This window comes from Embiotoca jacksoni, unplaced genomic scaffold, assembly GCF_022577435.1.
Source record: "Embiotoca jacksoni isolate LCO1_2020_lvr unplaced genomic scaffold, fEmbJac1.0.p SCAF_90, whole genome shotgun sequence".
Taxonomy (NCBI): Eukaryota; Metazoa; Chordata; class Actinopteri; family Embiotocidae; genus Embiotoca; species Embiotoca jacksoni.
In genome coordinates, this window is record NW_027185448.1 from 650001 (window position 1) to 657246 (window position 7246).

Sequence of the window (7246 nt, forward strand, 5' to 3'; positions counted from 1 at the left end):
AAACTGCTTTATAACTTACATTTATTGTCCCAGAAGAAGAGTGACTTTAAACCTCCGTAGGTTTGATCTTTGCTCTGACAGCACAAATGTCAGATTATTTTTAATTCTTAATTAACTGTGTCGCTGCTTGTCTCAGCTGTAAACTCTCAGCGTGGAATAAAAAGTCGTATCAACACACTCCGCCCCGCGTCACATCTGCAAACTGAAATAAAGTGATGGGCACGTTTCTATAGTTACTATAAGCCATTTATAGGTGCGACATATCATCTTTTCACAAAAAGACGACGACTGTTTGTTGCCGCGGTGAAAAATTCAGCTTTTTCTGTTTGATTAAAGCTGGCGGATGAAAATGAAACCGTTTGAATTTGGTCCCAAAAGACATTTAAATACAAAAATTGGAGGAGCGGTCGAGTATTGAACACATCTGTAAAAGGTTAACATGACAGAAGTAATTTAATTACAGTTTAATTTAAATCTGAAGCACATATTAACAGATGTCATGTTTCTACAGTTTCCCTGAAGGGACAAACCCAACACTGACTCTGCAGAGCGGCAACCAGCAGTGATGTCATCGTTGGTTTGAAGCCTCCACTTCAGATTTTGGCCTCCGCTATTTTGCTAGTTTGGAGCCAGAAGTGACCATATTTGGACAAGCTGGGGAGGAGCAAGCGGTTGGTCTGCCTAAATCTGATTGGGAACCTGAGGACACTATGCCCCGCCCCCAAACATGCCGCTTTTTGAAGCCTAATATCTAATGAATGACGGATTATTTTCAGATGGACCTCCAGAAAACTAATAAGAAGGAGTGACTTTAGCTAACAACACCGAGATAACTGATGGACACATTTTATTCACTTTGGATTTGATGAGAGAAGTTGAATGGGAGTCTATGGAGCCGGAGGCTTTTTGGAGCCGACCTCTAGTGGCACTCGCTGGTATTGCAGCTGAAGACACTTCTGGATCGGAACCATTTTTCAGAACCTGAAAGCTACGTCTGCTATAGTTTGTGTTTTTACGTCACCACCAGGCCACCGTAGGTTGCGATCTGCACCCTCACCACTAGATGTCACTAAATCCTGCCACTCCTCCTTTAAGACTTCTGTCAGGATGAATTGTGCAAACTGTATAATGAGTCGGGTGTCTAATTTCTGAAATATTGACAGTAATAATGTAGTGGAAGATAAACAAATAAAATCTGGCCACACTATTGTATTTGTATTTACTGGTAGCCGTTGTCACGTACTGTAAATACATTATTCATATTCGTAAACGATAAAGTGTTTTTTAAAATCTTTTAAAACCATCAGACTTCCTGTGGTGTGTTTTCTTCTCTGGTTCTGTGAACAAGACGCAATGCCAGCAGTGCATTATGGGAATTATTAGCTCCTTTTTTATTTCAGCTGTGCAGCAGATCAAGGAACAAACTGGTGGTTGAAGCCTGTCGGTAGAATTTGTGTCTGCAGGAGAAAAAACTGGTGAAGTGATTTTAAGGTTTACTGAAGTCAGGAACGTTTTTCAGACTTCACTTGAATCCGAGTCGCTGCTGCTGAAACGTCTGCAGACTGACGGAAGAGGTGGAGGAGGAGGTGGAGGAGGTGGAAGATGTGTCGGCGGGCCTGAAGGCCTCCTGACAGGAGGTGTCAGGTGTCACAGCGCTCACCGTCCAACGGTTGAAGAGCATAAAAACAGACTCGCATCACCGGAGCAGCTTAAAGGAGTTCATATATTTAAATAGAGACAAATACTGTATCACTACTATTATATACATCATTAAAACTTCAGCTAATAATTTTTAAAACACGGTCAGACTTCCTCGAAGGATGCAAAAACCCTTTAAAAGTCAAAATTAACTGGAGTTTTTTTCTGTCTGGTCGAAACAAACCGGGACAGTTTCCATCATATTCTGACATTCGGTGCATAAAACGATTAATAGAAGTGATTCTAAAAATAAGTGTTATGAGCAGAGAGAGTTGAAGAACATACGAGTGAGGAGGAACACCGGACGCGTACCTCCATGCCGTTCTTCTTCATGCGGCGGCAGGATTTGAGGTAGGTGCGGATGCGTTTGCGGGCGCGTTCCTGGAACTCGGGGAACTGTCGGCTGCACGACTCGATGATGGCCTGGATCTTCTCCTTCGGCTGCTTGGAGATCGGCACCATCCGATCCAAGTTCTCGTCCACGAACAAACGCACGAACATCTGCACAAAAAACAACAACAACAACAACATGGCTGTTAGACCGAAACAGTATTTGCGAAGCTAAATTAAAGCCGTGTTGCGTCTTAAAGCTGCTTTAATTGTTTTAGTCACTCAAAGACAGAAGAGCTCAAGAACAACCTGAAGAGTCCAGATGGTGGATGTTTTAGTGAATGTGTTCGTTCTCCTTTTAGCTTTAATTTGACATCTTGAGTAACAAAGCTGCAAAATATTCAGAGCTCTTAACCAGCTACAAGTTTCTTCCTGTTAAGAGTTTTTCCTTTTTACTGTCGGAGGTTTTACTTCCTGTTAAAAGAGAGGTTTTCCTTTTTACTGTCAGAGGTTTTACTTCCTGTTAAAAGAGAGTTTTTCCTTTTTACTGTAGGAGGTTTTACTTCCTGTTAAAAGAGTTTTTCCTTTTTACTGTCGGAGGTTTTACTTCCTGTTAAAAGAGAGTTTTTCCTTTTTACTGTAGGAGGTTTTACTTCCTGTTAAAAGAGAGTTTTTCCTTTTTGCTGTCGGAGGTTTCACTTCCTGTTAAAAGAGAGTTTTTCCTTTTTACTGTAGGAGGTTTTACTTCCTGTTAAAATATAGTTTTTCCTTTTTGCTGTCGGAGGTTTCACTTCCTGTTAAAAGAGAGTTTTTCCTTTTTACTGTAGGAGGTTTTACTTCCTGTTAAAGTATAGTTTTTCCTTTTTACTGTCGGAGTTTTTAACTTCCTGTTAAAAGAGAGTTTTTCCTTTTTACTGTCGGGAGGTTTCTCTTCCTGTTAAAAGAGTTTTTCCTTTTTGCTGTCGGAGGTTTCACTTCCTGTTAAAAGAGTTTTTCCTTTTTACTGTCGGAGTTTTTACTTCCTGTTAAAAGAGAGTTTTTCCTTTTTGCTGTCGGAGGTTTTACTTCCTGTTAAAAGGGAAGATTTTGAAATGTGTTTCCTCCTCTCCAGGTCCTCCAGGGTCTTGTCCTGTCCTCACACTTGGACTCTGTTTGTGTTTGAGTCCTCCGTCTCTGTGATCAATACCGCTGACAGCTTTTAAAGAAGCTCCGCACGGTTTTGTTTCTTTTTCATCGATTTAACGAGACACGTTCATTGATCCCGGGAGGACGTCGGTCAGGACGTCCGACCCCGACTCACGTTGAAGGCCTTTAATCTCTCGGGGTCGACTCCCTCCGTGTCATTGATCTTGTCGTTGTCGTCGTGGTCGTCGTGGTCATCGTCGTCGTCGTCGGGGGCGACCTGGCTGCCGTGCCGCCCCGTGGTCAGGTCCTCGGCGCTCAGGTCCATCTTCACGCCGTCGTAGCTGCCGCCCGAACTGTACTGGGGAGACTGAACACACAAGATCATTTAAGGATATTTAAAGTACTTATTTAGTGAGTCCGTCTGAAAACCGTCTCTTTTTTCACATCTTCCCTCTTTAAGTGCTTCATTCTTCCAGCGGGCTCGTTCTTAATAAACCAATAATTAAGAGTCTCGTTAGGATCCGACAGCTCGCCGATGAAACGGTGCTTAAATGTTAAGATTTAGGTCGCTGAAGGAGACGATGCACCGACATCACGGAGAGCAATTATCAGCTCGCAGCACAGAAAAGTGTCCAGACGGAGTCAGAGAATAAAAGATCATCTTACAAATACATCACATCGATGTTTCATTTAACAAGGAAGTACTACGATTTTTTTTTTTTACGAATTTACAGATTCAGCATCAAAGTAAAAATACTCCAATACAAGTAACATGACTTCAGTAAAAGTAAATAAGAATAAGCAGTAAAATGTAGTTGAAGTATGAAAGTAAAAATCAGGTTACTACTTTTTTGATGTTTTGAATTTGTTGTTTTGTGATTGTTGTGTTGTGTTTTCATTTTATACTTCAAAAAAATTAAATGTAACTGAATTGATATCAGATATTTGGATCATTTGAACTTTTATGTGTGAGACGTTTAAAGGGAAAAATCCCTTTAAAGAAGCCGTTAACAACTCAAGCATCAGATTTGTACTTCAGTAAATGTACTTAGTTACTTTCTAGAACCGACTCCAACACTGCAAAGAGGACTTGGAGATGAAAACTTCGTATTCAGCTCAGAAACATTGTTCGAGGTGTCAGCGCCACGTAAAGAGTAAAGAAATACTAAATAAAAAGCCTTGTTGCCATGGCAAAGGCCAAAACATAAAAGTTACTTCTTTTTGTTGGTGATTTCTTTTGTATCGCGACCTTCTTTAAAGGATCTTCGCCACAGCTCATTCAACTTTTTATACTTTTATTCTGAGTCTGAAACAGAGAAATTATATTTAATCTACGACTTTATAAATGAAAATGAATGAAAATGACAGAAAAGAAATAGTTTATTCTCTAATAATAATTACAAACTGACCTACTGACACTCCTTCCTCAGTGGGTGTTAAAGCCAAGGATGTGTGTGTGTGTGTGTGTGTGTGTGTGTGTGTGTGTGTGTGTGTGTGCGTGTGTGACCTCACCTTGCCCCCGTAGTCCCTGCCGTCTCGGTCCAGTCGCAGCTCGGCGGTGTGTGTGTGCGTGTGCGTGTGTGTGTGTGCGTTGTGCGTGTGTGTGTGTGTCTGCGGCAGCGGCAGCGCCGGGTGCGGGGTCAGAGGCGGCTTGGCGGCCAGCGGGTACTTCCTGCGGAGCTCCTCGGGCGCGTTGGGATGCAGCGCGCCGAGCAGCGCCGCGGCCGCCGCCGACACGGTGACGGGCAGGTGGGAGGCGGAGAGCTGCAGACGCTGAGGCGGCGCGTCGCTCAGGTTCATCGGCTGCTGGTCCTCGGGCGACGACGACGAGGTGGGCGTGCTAAAGTCCAGCGGGGCGGGGCCTCCGTTGCCGTTGACGACCTCTCCTTCCCTGACGATGGCGGCGTCGGTCACGGCGGAGGAGGGAGGGGTGAGGGCGGGCAGGCCGCTGCCGCTCTCTGACGACGAGTCGTCTGGAAGGAGAAACAGAAACGTTCGATTTCAACGATCACAAATCAGCTTTTTTTGTTTCTTCTCGGATCGGATGTTGATTTAATGAAGACGAAGGACGTCTCACCGATGAAGACCGATCTTTTTAAATTGGCTCTTAATTGAGGCTCTATTGTTTTACTGTTTCGACCTGCAGATTCATCAGGTTTGACCACAGACTGAATATAAAAGAGTTCGTAGTTTGCAGCTCTGCAGCTGAAACGTGTTGTTTGCGTAACTTCTGCCAGTTTCCTCCCTCGTTAACGAAGAGATCAGAAGGTCGTCTCTCTCGTCTTGTTTTACAAAAAGGTCGCCGAGGCTCGCAGGGAAGCTGGTGAATATAGAAAGACTTCAGACGAGCTCGACGTTCAGCGAACCTTCGGCTGAAGGAGATAAATCAGAGCGGGGACGCTGCAGCGCATCACGTCCTCCACGTCTTTCTACTCTTGCAGGAGGACACGTCTCCACGTCTGCCCTCTTGAAGAGGAGGAGCACTCGCAGTCAGAAGAAACTGACCGTGGACGTGACGGATTAGGTCTGATGTCTGTTAAAGACGCACATCGACACCAGAACTTCATGGGTGTGTTTTCTTTAAACGTCCAGCAGATGGCGTGCTTCCTTCAGGTTCTGTGTTTTAATGACCGACTGGATATTTTCTGATAAAACAACATCATAAACTACAACCCTAAAAAAGAAAAGAAAAAAAAAAACTTTACATCCTTGTTGGGGCCAAATTATGTTTCTGGGTTCATTCTTAAATGTATTTTGATGACTCGTTTTGATTTCTTTACATTGGAGTCTTTACAATGTAATAAAATGGATTTATTTTGCAGAAAAAAAATAGGGAAATCTTTTTTTCTTTTGCAGCGACTCCGAGCTGAAGTGAAACCGGTGAAGATCTTCGACTCTCGATGAGTCCGATATGAGGAAATCATCTTCAAACTGCCGTATTTATAAAAAAAGTTCCTTAAAGGCGTCATGTGCTGACCCAGCAGTTAAAATCAAGAATCACGACGACATCCCAGTCGACACCCTGGATTATGACAGACCCCCCCCTCCTCATCATCACCACCACCACCATAATGATCCTCCAGCTCTCCGTCCTCCCACTGTATCTGACTCACTGCGATGACCCGCTGACATCGTCCTCGTTACACTTCATCGCACCACGAAGCCACAACCAGAAACTTCCTCCACCACCGAGGCAGGAGGCCGTAAGCTCCGCCTCCACGCCACACTTTCCCCGTCGTCCTCCTTCAACACGCCTCCGGCTGGAATTGTGATTCTCCGAGATGCAAATCGTTTTTCTTTTCACATTTTTCTTCCTCCATTATTTCCATTTCAAACCTTTCGTCTCCGACACCTTCGTCTGCAAAGGTCCACAAAGAGACATGATTCCTGCTAAAGGGGCGGAAAAAATATAACTGGATAAAAAAAACTAAAAGCAGAATAATCTCTTCAATCTTCTCCAACCAGAGAAGCAGATATTACTTCGTTTTAAAGTCACAGGTTGGAAAGGTTTGTTGGTCAAAATAAACACAAACAATACACTAAAATCCTGTTATTATAAATGAAAGGCCAGAATCTAATATACATCTATAATATCTATCTGCTCCCTCAATGACTCCCTTTATCTGATTTTCTTTGAAAGAATTGATAAACGAGTCGTCTCATGAAGCTCGGCAGAAATCAGCTGTTCAACGCTTCATTTCAGCAGCTTTTATTTCCTATCAGCCTCCGTCTGTGACAGGCTGCTAAATAAGTGATCGTGGAATAAATGGTTTGGTGCCCGGCTGGAGTTTATACGTCCACGATGACAGAGAGGAGGGACGGACAGGACAGACCATAATATCCTTCATTAAAGTCATCACAGCGTCACAAAATACAGAAAAAAGAGACGCAGCCGGAGACGAGAGAGCTGAAAAATAAGAGGCGGAAAAGTGGCTCCGATGATTGAAGGGTGGAGATGGAGAGGAGGAGGAGGAGGAGGAGGAAGAGGAGGAGGAGAGAAGAACAAGAGAAGAAGAGGAAGAGGAGGAGGAGAGAAGAGGAAGAATAGAGAAGGAGAGGAGAAGGAGAGAAGAGGAGGAGAGGAAGACAAGAA

The 7246-nt window shown here is 43.7% G+C and overlaps 1 pseudogene; it reads right to left on the reverse strand.

The window, feature by feature from the left end:
* The window catches only part of LOC138193625 (nucleolar protein 4-like), an 11645-nt pseudogene extending 5131 nt beyond the window's left edge, over positions 1 to 6514 (reverse strand).
* Positions 6515 to 7246: the final 732 nt, after the last annotated feature.